We start from the raw sequence: 9,406 nt of genomic DNA on the forward strand, positions 1-9,406 counted from the left end.
ATGAAACATTTTAATTAATTTTTTTTGGGTATCCAACAATTAACTGTTTTGAGTTAAGTTTTCTTTCTTACGGGTTAAAAATCTTGACTTCTATATTGTTATGGATAAAATTGGACCGACCAAGCAACCAGAATGAGATAGAAAACAGAAGGCATGTAGCTCGGAAAAGGAGATCGGGTAAGAACTCAGTCTAAGCAAATGAACACAATCTCCACGACTAGCTCGAGCACCAACCACAAGTAGTGACGTCGGTTTTGGCTAACATCTCACTATCGCAACCAACAAACAACTATAAATGCTAAAACCCTCAAGATGACCTCGTGGCAAACTGAGCTACTGACCTTGTCGAGGCAGATGTCACCACATGCTCCCAGCCTTCCGACACCAGAGATGATGCACCTGGGGGTGCGCCCAACCGGGAGTCCACGCTTTCCGGGATGAACTTCCCGTGGAACGCCTCAGATACAGAGAGTATGTTAGAACCGTCCAACATCTCGACCAAGATAAAGAAAAGAAATGAAGAAAGAAAAAAGGGGAAGTAGAGGGCCGGAGAAGGAAGAGACTGGCCGAAAAGCAAAGAATGGATAGGGTTTCCAACTTACCGGAAATCACCTAGTCCGGTAGTCAGAGAGAGCGGCAGAGGCAGAGAGAATTTATAATCTCCTTAGCTGCGGCATTGATTTTCCGCATTCAATGTCACGATTAGAAGAGGCACTACAGCTCACGCCTCCCTCCACGTAACAGATGCTGGTTCATGGACCGACTCGATTACCAAAGCAAAGCCATGTGTTCTCATGTTATTCGTCGAAAGACGAAACTACACCGCTTCAGTGCACGTCTCCTCGCACGACCTGTCCTGATCATTAATGAATCCTCCTTGATTCTCGTGCTTGCTGCCTCCACTATAATGACGAGTGGTCCTGACCTCCTAACCTGCGCGTGAAGCCTCGCACTTAGGTGTCCATCCAAATCCATTTACTTCCCGAGCTTCTGAAAAGCGCTCGGAAGTAGAGGGGCTACTGTTATAGGTAAAATTGGACTGACCAAGCAACCAAAATGAGATAGAAAACAGAAGGCATGTAACATGAAAAAGGAGATCGGGTAAGAGCTCAGTCTAAACTACCAAGCATGACCTCCTCGACAAGCTCGAGCACTAACCATGAGCAGTGGACCTTGGCTCTAGTTGACATCTCACCATCGCGACCAACGAACGACTATAAGTACAAACCTGACCTCGAAGATAGGTGATGTTTTATTTAAACCAATCTGATTTAAATGATTTTAAACTCGCAAGTATACGAATCAGATGTAGATATGGTACGTATTACGAGATCGTTCCCATGAGGACTGGTTGTCACAATTCGAAATTTATGACTCTTCTTAACTAATCCAACAAAGGGCTTAGCGAACTATTAAGTAAACTATCACAAATCTATGAAAAATAACCGATAGCAATAATGAAAATTCAATCAAGGAGAAGACTAGGACTTTCGAATCCACCCCTAATTATTCTGACCCTTGTTTTACTTATTGATTCACCCTAATTTAGATTGATATATATTTATAAATAAAGCATACTTTATGTCCTTGGTCGGGCACACAGAGTGTATAATCTCTTAAAGCATAAGGATCACATCTTTCCATTCATGGTCAGGCATGAAGAGATGTAATTCCTATTTATTTCTCTATAGGAAACCTATTCATGGTCAGACACAAGCACCTAGAATAAGATTCCAAACAATATCCACACCTAGACTTTGGTTAAGCTCATAGAATGGAGAAGTACAGAAATTTCAGTTAAGCACACTAGAGAGAGATAAATCAATCAATTCAGATGAAATCAACACATAACATGAGTCATTCAAAATAGGAGCTTCATCTCAGCCCTAGCTAAGAAATCAAAAATCCATGAAATATAACAGAAATTCAATTGGGAAGAAGAAAACTATAGTTGAGAAGCACATCCCTTTCCAATCTCTCTCTCTCTCTCTCTCTCTCTCTCTCTCTCTCTCTCTCTCTCTCTCTTCTCTTTCTTCTCTCACATCCACCACCCGGAGACCTTTTCTCCTTTTTTTTCTCTTTCCTTTATAACAGGAGAGGTTGGCTGGGAGGTGCTGAAACTTCATGCGGAAGTTTTCCTTACGCAGCAGCAGGTAGTTTAGGAAATTCGAAATTTTTACAGTTTGCGCAGAACCTATTTCGGCAGCCAAGAAAACAGCATCGATACTCCCACTTTCCAATCTTTCTTTCCAAAGAAACAACGTCCCTTGGGGAATTTTTGGATGAGCTACACTGTGGACGGTTTGGATCATCCATCTGATCAAAGATAGTGGCCCACAGGATTCCGAAACTCACGGACGTGCGAAAACAGCGGCCTGCGTAACGTCTCTTACGCTGATCTGATGGTGGGTCCCACTTTTATTTTTCTTTGACAAATCCACTCCGTTCACCGGATTCCTCTCGGAATTTAGGTCAGAAAGGATGCTTTTGGATTGCTTTTGATGTGGTCCACCTGATTTTCTTCTCTGTCGTCCGTCCTGTGTTTGAACAGCTGGGAATCCATCCTCGTTATTTCATGAAATTTCGTCACCTAGGTCTTGGTAATATGGGTTGTGGGACTCTCATGGACGGTCTAGATCAGTAATCTAGACCGAGATGGTGGGCCATCTACACCATCCGCAGATCTCTGTTTCACGCTAAAACAGAGTTTCCGTTTTTTTTTAAAGATGAGATGGGTCAAACGTTAGTTTGACCCGTCTTGTGGTGTGGTGCACGTCGTGTACTCTTGTGCATGGTACACACACCATCTCAGGTGGGGTCCACCGTGATGATTTTGAGAAATCAGATCCGTCCATCCATCTTTTCTCCTCATATAATGCGTTGAGTCCAAATTTAAGGCATATCCAGAGACCAGGTGGGCCCCACTTAAAGAATTAAGGGGCTGATCTATCTTTTGGAACACTTTCACAGGGATACGATGGCTGATTTTCAGCATGTACGGTTAATTTATAGTCCTCAGGCCATGTATGAAGTTTTGAGCCGAATGGATGGTTGGAACCATGCGATCTTGAATCTTGGACAACTTTTAGGCCTCTTCAACGTGAACGGCTTGATTTCCACGGATCTCTATCATGCAAATCCATCAATCTTGGTCCTCTGGAGTCCGTCCCTTGTTTTGGTGACTTCGGAGCGTTAATTTCATGCTTATAGTATCTTTTTTCAGTCCTAGCTCCTGATTACACCCTACATCACAAACACGATTAAAATACAACGTTAGGCATTATCATGTATGTAAAAGCATGTGATAATTGGGGTCTAATATGCAATATTCGACCCTCATCAATAGGGCCCAACTACACTCAACAGTCTAGCTCGGTCTGCAGGAACTCGGCCAACCCGTCTTAAAGGTCGGCATCGGCTGTCGACCATGACCTCCTCAGAAGCCGACCACCAAGAGATCTCCTTTGTGTACGAGGAGGATTTATTCCCCAATATCTTCACCGATAATCACGGCGAGGATATCGCCTTGTATCTCGAGGGCGATCCCTTGCATGATACATGATTGTATGGATGATTCACTGCCATATACATAATTAGCACCAAAGGGCTATAAATAAGAACCTTGTATATAGCAGGTATGCACAAAAACCTTAATTCTACTAGACCTATATTGCATGTTCTAATTTGGCATCAAAGGGTCCTCTGCTATAGCCAGGGTGTCCATTGTTATTTGGTTTTGCAAGTATACAACGGTTTAATAGGGACACTAGATCTCAACATCAACATATATTACAACCTCATACATGAAGGTGTCGTAAACAGGGATTTTTGACACAGCCTCGCTTGAGACTCAAGTAAAGATATGCATGGTGTATTAAGTAACAATGCCACAATTTAATATGTATTTTATAGAATTTAAATTCATTTAAGATAACTTATTCGTCATATGTAATGTATGCGTAGGTATAACAATAGTGGTTATTTAAAGGTCACAAAAGTCTTCTACTCATTCCAAAATGTATTAAGGAATGGTCCACAAATGTTTGTGTATCACTTCTAAAAGTTTCATGCTTCTACTAGCACTCTTATAATGTTTGATATACTCATGCTTAATGCGATAAGCACAAACCCCAAAAATTGTAAAGACTAAAGACTAAAAGATGCTTTCTTGCATAAGCTTTTCTGTCATCTCATGAGAGATATGGTCTAATTATATGTGCTATAGTAAGGAGAAATTTTCATTCTCTAGCTTTGCTTAATATTGCCCAGATTTTCATATGAAAAATTAATGTTGTAGACACGTAAATTAGTCAAATTATATTTGAATCTAGTAAGTATTGTCTGTGTACCTTTTATATGGAGAAGATTCTGTCCTCATATGCATGAGTAGGTGGGCCCACAAACTGATTTTGGGCTCAAACACTAAATGCTAATCTAAATTATCCTAAAGTGTCCTAATCAATGCATAACCCTCTAGGATACCAACCGTTAAACTAAATTGTAGAATAAAAAATCACCTATGCATCAATTATGAAGATAATAAGAACTATAAATTCTGTAAAGTCCCTCTTATCAAACAAACCTTTATTATCTAACCATGTTTGCACTTGTATGAATTCACTAGAAAATGTGTCATTCCCTGATATAACAAGTTTTCTTAATTAAATTCTCCGTCCATGCTAGTTTTGTTATTAACCATTATGAATTGTGACAAATCAATCCATATTTTCATCTTCTTCTTCTAATGGTCCTATGAAATTCCATGGTCCATGCGACAGAGAGTAGTAAGCTATTGTAAAGCATAATATTAGAAAAAGGATATGAAGAGTTCGGCCAAAATTTCAAACATGTGACATACGGGGCTACATGCGTATATGCAGGCACAGTTAGTAAAAATCAATCTCCATTGGATTAAATTTCTAATAGAAAGAAGATAGCCGGCCAAGACCATTGCGTTGATTAGTAGTCAGAGAAAGACTTGCAACAGAAAATTGAACACACGTGCAAGAGAGTGTACCTTCAGTTCCAGCCTGCAAGTTGACCCAAGAAAAATAGACTAAGGAGGCCAGGGAAACGGATTGGCTACTTCCCCTGCCACTAGCCCGGTGGCTGATGGTCGGTGCTCTGTGGGCTCTACCATGATGTATATGTTTCATCCATGCCGTTCATCCATTTTTACAGATCATTTTATGTCTTGATCCAAAAAATGAGAGGGATATAAATCTCAGGTTGACCACACCACAGGAAAACAACCCACTTTAAAGGTTTGGCTCACACAGTGAATGGTCCATCAAAGGTGGGCTCCATATGATGGTTCATCTATGGTAACATTTTAATGGGTGTTACTATTACAGTGTGGGGCCCATCTTGATGATTTTTTTTTTTTTTTTTGTATATCCACGTTGTCCATCCTTTTTCCCACGTCATTTTAGGGTGTGATCCAAAGAATTAAGCAGATCAAAATCTCATGTGGACCATGCCACTAGAAACAGTGATGAATGACCATTACAAGCTTTTTTTGAGTCATAAAAGTTTTGGATCAAGCTGATCTTTATATTTTCCCTTTATCTGGCTGACCTTATCAATGGGTTGAATGAAAATGGAGCATTAAGGCGAGCATTACTGTTAGCCCTATGAAGTTTTTAATGGTCGGTGTTCAATCACCACTCTTTCCTTTGGTGTGGTCCACCTGTGATTTGGATCTGCTTAACTTTTTTTGCAACAGGTCCTACACTGGGCTGGAAAAACGGATGGATGGCATGGATACACCACATCATTATGGTGGGCCCTGCAGAAAGGGTAACGCCCACCAAGGGGTTACCCGGCTAAAACCTAATCTACTCCCCTGCTGAAAAATGTCTTAACAAAGGTTTGCTGAAGGGTTGGAGCCTTCGAATCTTTTGGGGCACGCTCTGCTCAAGATGGGAATAGGAGTGACTCAGCCGAGTCTTGACCACTACAACTGGACTCAGTAACGAGTGAACCGGTTTGAGATGCGTCGTGTGAAACCATGTTGCCGTGAACCGATCTGAGATGCCTTGGTTTCCATGTTGCCAACACATCATTTTCAGAAAATGGTCTCCCTTATGAAGACTCTCACGAGAATCACTAGTTTGAAATTTCTATAATCAACGATATTAATAGCTGAAGTGGACGTGCATACTTTTCAAATGATAATTATCTGATACGATCCGAATGGACGTGGTGAGTGAATGGGAAGGAGAGAAAAAGGGGGTAGGAATACTTTTTAGGGTGAAAGAGAGGATGAGAAAATCAAAGAAAAAGTACGTGGTTACACACAAAGATAACCAAGAAAAGGCCACAAATAGTGAGCGGCCCATCCAAACTTTTTATGACTCCATAGTACTTGAGTTTTAAATTTACATCTTGTTTGAGCTGATTTCATAATATAAGGCAGTGCAATAGATATATGAATAGATGTTGCACAGCACCGTGTAGCATTTTTTAAACGGGGTTGTTATGCAGGTCAAACACGAAAAGAAAGGCAGAATCAGATACCATTGTATGAAAAAAAAGGGAAGAGTAGGAAAATCCAAGCAAACCATTGATGTGAATAAAATCCAAGCCTCTTAAGGAGTAGGGAGGAGTAGGTATAATCCAAGCAAACCATTGACTTAGAGATGAGAATAAAATCTAAGCCGCCTACTTATTAAGCAGGTAATAATTTTATGGGCAAAAATGTCATGGGCTTCTCACGTTGTACATAGTAGAGATGAGAAACACTTTATGGTGCCAATGTATCTACATTATACTCGGTGTATCAGTTTGTAGTTTATAAATTAGTTTAAATGAACTGTTGATTTGATGAGCCAAAATGGATGGACCATGCCATAAAAATCCAGTCATACCAGACAAATCCTAATTTTTCAAAATTGTGGCTAGAATATAGAAGACTAAGAAGATAAATGTAGCAATATTCTGCACTCAACCGGCAGAAAGGCCCAAGATATAGGAGATTCAAAGATGGGCTGTCCACAATAAGACCAGCAAACCAATGGTTTGGATTATTGAATCATGACCCTAGTTTTACGGACTGAACATTCAAGTTCGAGAAATTGATGCATGTTTGGGGAGTTACAAACTTCCCTGGGTCGTTTGGAATCATAACCCTAATTTGCGGTAACAGTAGAAAGTATTTGCATTTAGGTCCGCCATACGAAGGGAAATGACCCGATAGAGGGACGCAACTGATGTAGAGCGGGTCGCGGACAGTTTCATGGCCAAGATGGATCAGAAAAGGCCCGGTCGACGATAGAAGTGATTCGGACCATTGGACCTTAGATCGGGGGTATCTCGCAATCCAGAATGAGTTATCTGACGTAAAATATATGATTTTGGGGTAGAACGAGCTACTTTAGCCAACCAACCCCGCTATGCCGGGTTGCGCAACCTGGATTTGCGAAAAACCCCTGGATCGACGGTCATTTCCCTGTTTTAATTTCGTTTTTACCATAAATAGTAAGTTTTAGTTTGATTAAAACTCTTCATCCGTTGGGCTTTAGGAGTTGCGCCCAGCGTGAAAAGAGCTTAGAATAATTAGGAGAATGGTTTGGTGAAGCCAAATAGGACACTTACTATTTTTGGCCGAAAACCTTGCGCACTTGTAGACATCACGACCATCTATATAGTAAGTTTACTATTTATAGTAAGTTGCAAATTCTAGAAGTTTTAGTTGTAGTTTGATTTTGATTTCTTTCTCATTGCTTGGTACCCCTATTTAAAGGGTTGTGAACTCATTTTTATTCATTAATTAATTAATTTTGAATTTATTAGAGTTTATTTTTATTTTCTGCTTTCTTTCCTCATGGATTCGAAAAGTCTCTGTGAAGAGTCCAGAGAAGTTCCATGGATTCGGAATAATTATCCTCTTGAGGAAGACGGTGCTCGACCTCACGTCCTCCCCTGCGTCAACCACCCTATATTTTTTAGGGCTCACTATAATAATTATATGAATTCCATTCCAATGGTTAGATGCAAAGATAAAATTTAAACCTCGGCACTAAAAATTATGCCCATGAATGATTCAAATGGGCCAGTTTGGAGGGTGATCATTACTATTTTTCTTCGTATGAGTTGGAATCATGGATCGAGTGGATTTTTAGGCCCTACAGATAAAATGGAGTGACTCAACTGGTGATTGGAATAGATTTTTACATACATGTGGTATACATGTGTGGTAATGCAGACCATCTGAACGGTTGGTGAGTCTGGTCAATGATGGAGCATACGATGAACATCCCTGACTATCAAATTATCTTTTAACCATTTGAATTGGATATCTAACAATTTTACTTTTAACATTTATTTGTTGGCCATCAATCGGATGGTTTAGGATTGTTCGTTAATGTGATATACAGGCTACGTTCCAACCACAGCTCTCCATGAAACTTGTATGGTCTGGATTGATGTCATGCCACTTGTATATGGAATCATTGAAGAATCACCACCATCTATATATAAAATGGTGATGAATGCAAACCATGTGATGGTCATAGTTCTATACAGTTTTGTCCTCACCGAACACTTCACATGTACTCCGGATTGGCTATAGGCCAAAAATTGCAATGAATGTAGATCACCAATCACTTTCAGGATGGCTACTTGTGTAATTATAATCCTTTTGCCTTCTGGTATGTGGCTCATCCAGGTTTTAAAACACTAGATTGAGTCTAATCACCTTGTGTACATGCCATATGGACAATGTAATGACTTAAAAACAGAGAGAGAGAGAGAGAGAGAGAGAGAGAGAGAGAGAGAGAGAGAAGCCATATGCATGTATACAGCAATTGCACAGGTGGCATACATCCTCATTCCGAACTGTCTAAATCGTGGACCTCACAGTAAATGGGTCATGAAAGATGGTTGAATTGAAAATAGTAAACAGTGAGAACTCAACAAACAAATGTCCATTAGTTAGAGCTTAACATCTTCCAATTAATCTGATCTTAGAGCTCTGTCCCACCTACATTGGGGCCATATATTTGAATAGTTTGGATGTGAGGTAACACATAGCACTTGCTGAATTATCACTATCAGGCTAGCAAGGGCGCACAAAAGAAAAAGAACTCTTTAATCCTTATCTTACTCTTTTAATTACATTAATATCATTTTTTAAAATTTCCAAAAAATTATTCAAGCTACACACTTTACACCCAACTTATCAATAGTTTCCACCTTCAGTAATACTTCAAAAGACTCCATACCCTTTCTTACAAGATGGTAAAAACATCATTCAGGTGGGTGTAGATAAAAAATAAATAAATAAAACTCCGAAGGATACACATGCCTGGTTGACCATTTGTCCCATAAAATAGAAAATTTGGGTTTTGATTTATAACAAGCATGACAGAGTGAATCATGTGAATTTCAAACAAGAAATACAGTT

This window comes from Magnolia sinica, chromosome 3 (assembly GCF_029962835.1).
Source record: "Magnolia sinica isolate HGM2019 chromosome 3, MsV1, whole genome shotgun sequence".
NCBI classification, from domain to species: Eukaryota; Viridiplantae; Streptophyta; class Magnoliopsida; order Magnoliales; family Magnoliaceae; genus Magnolia; species Magnolia sinica.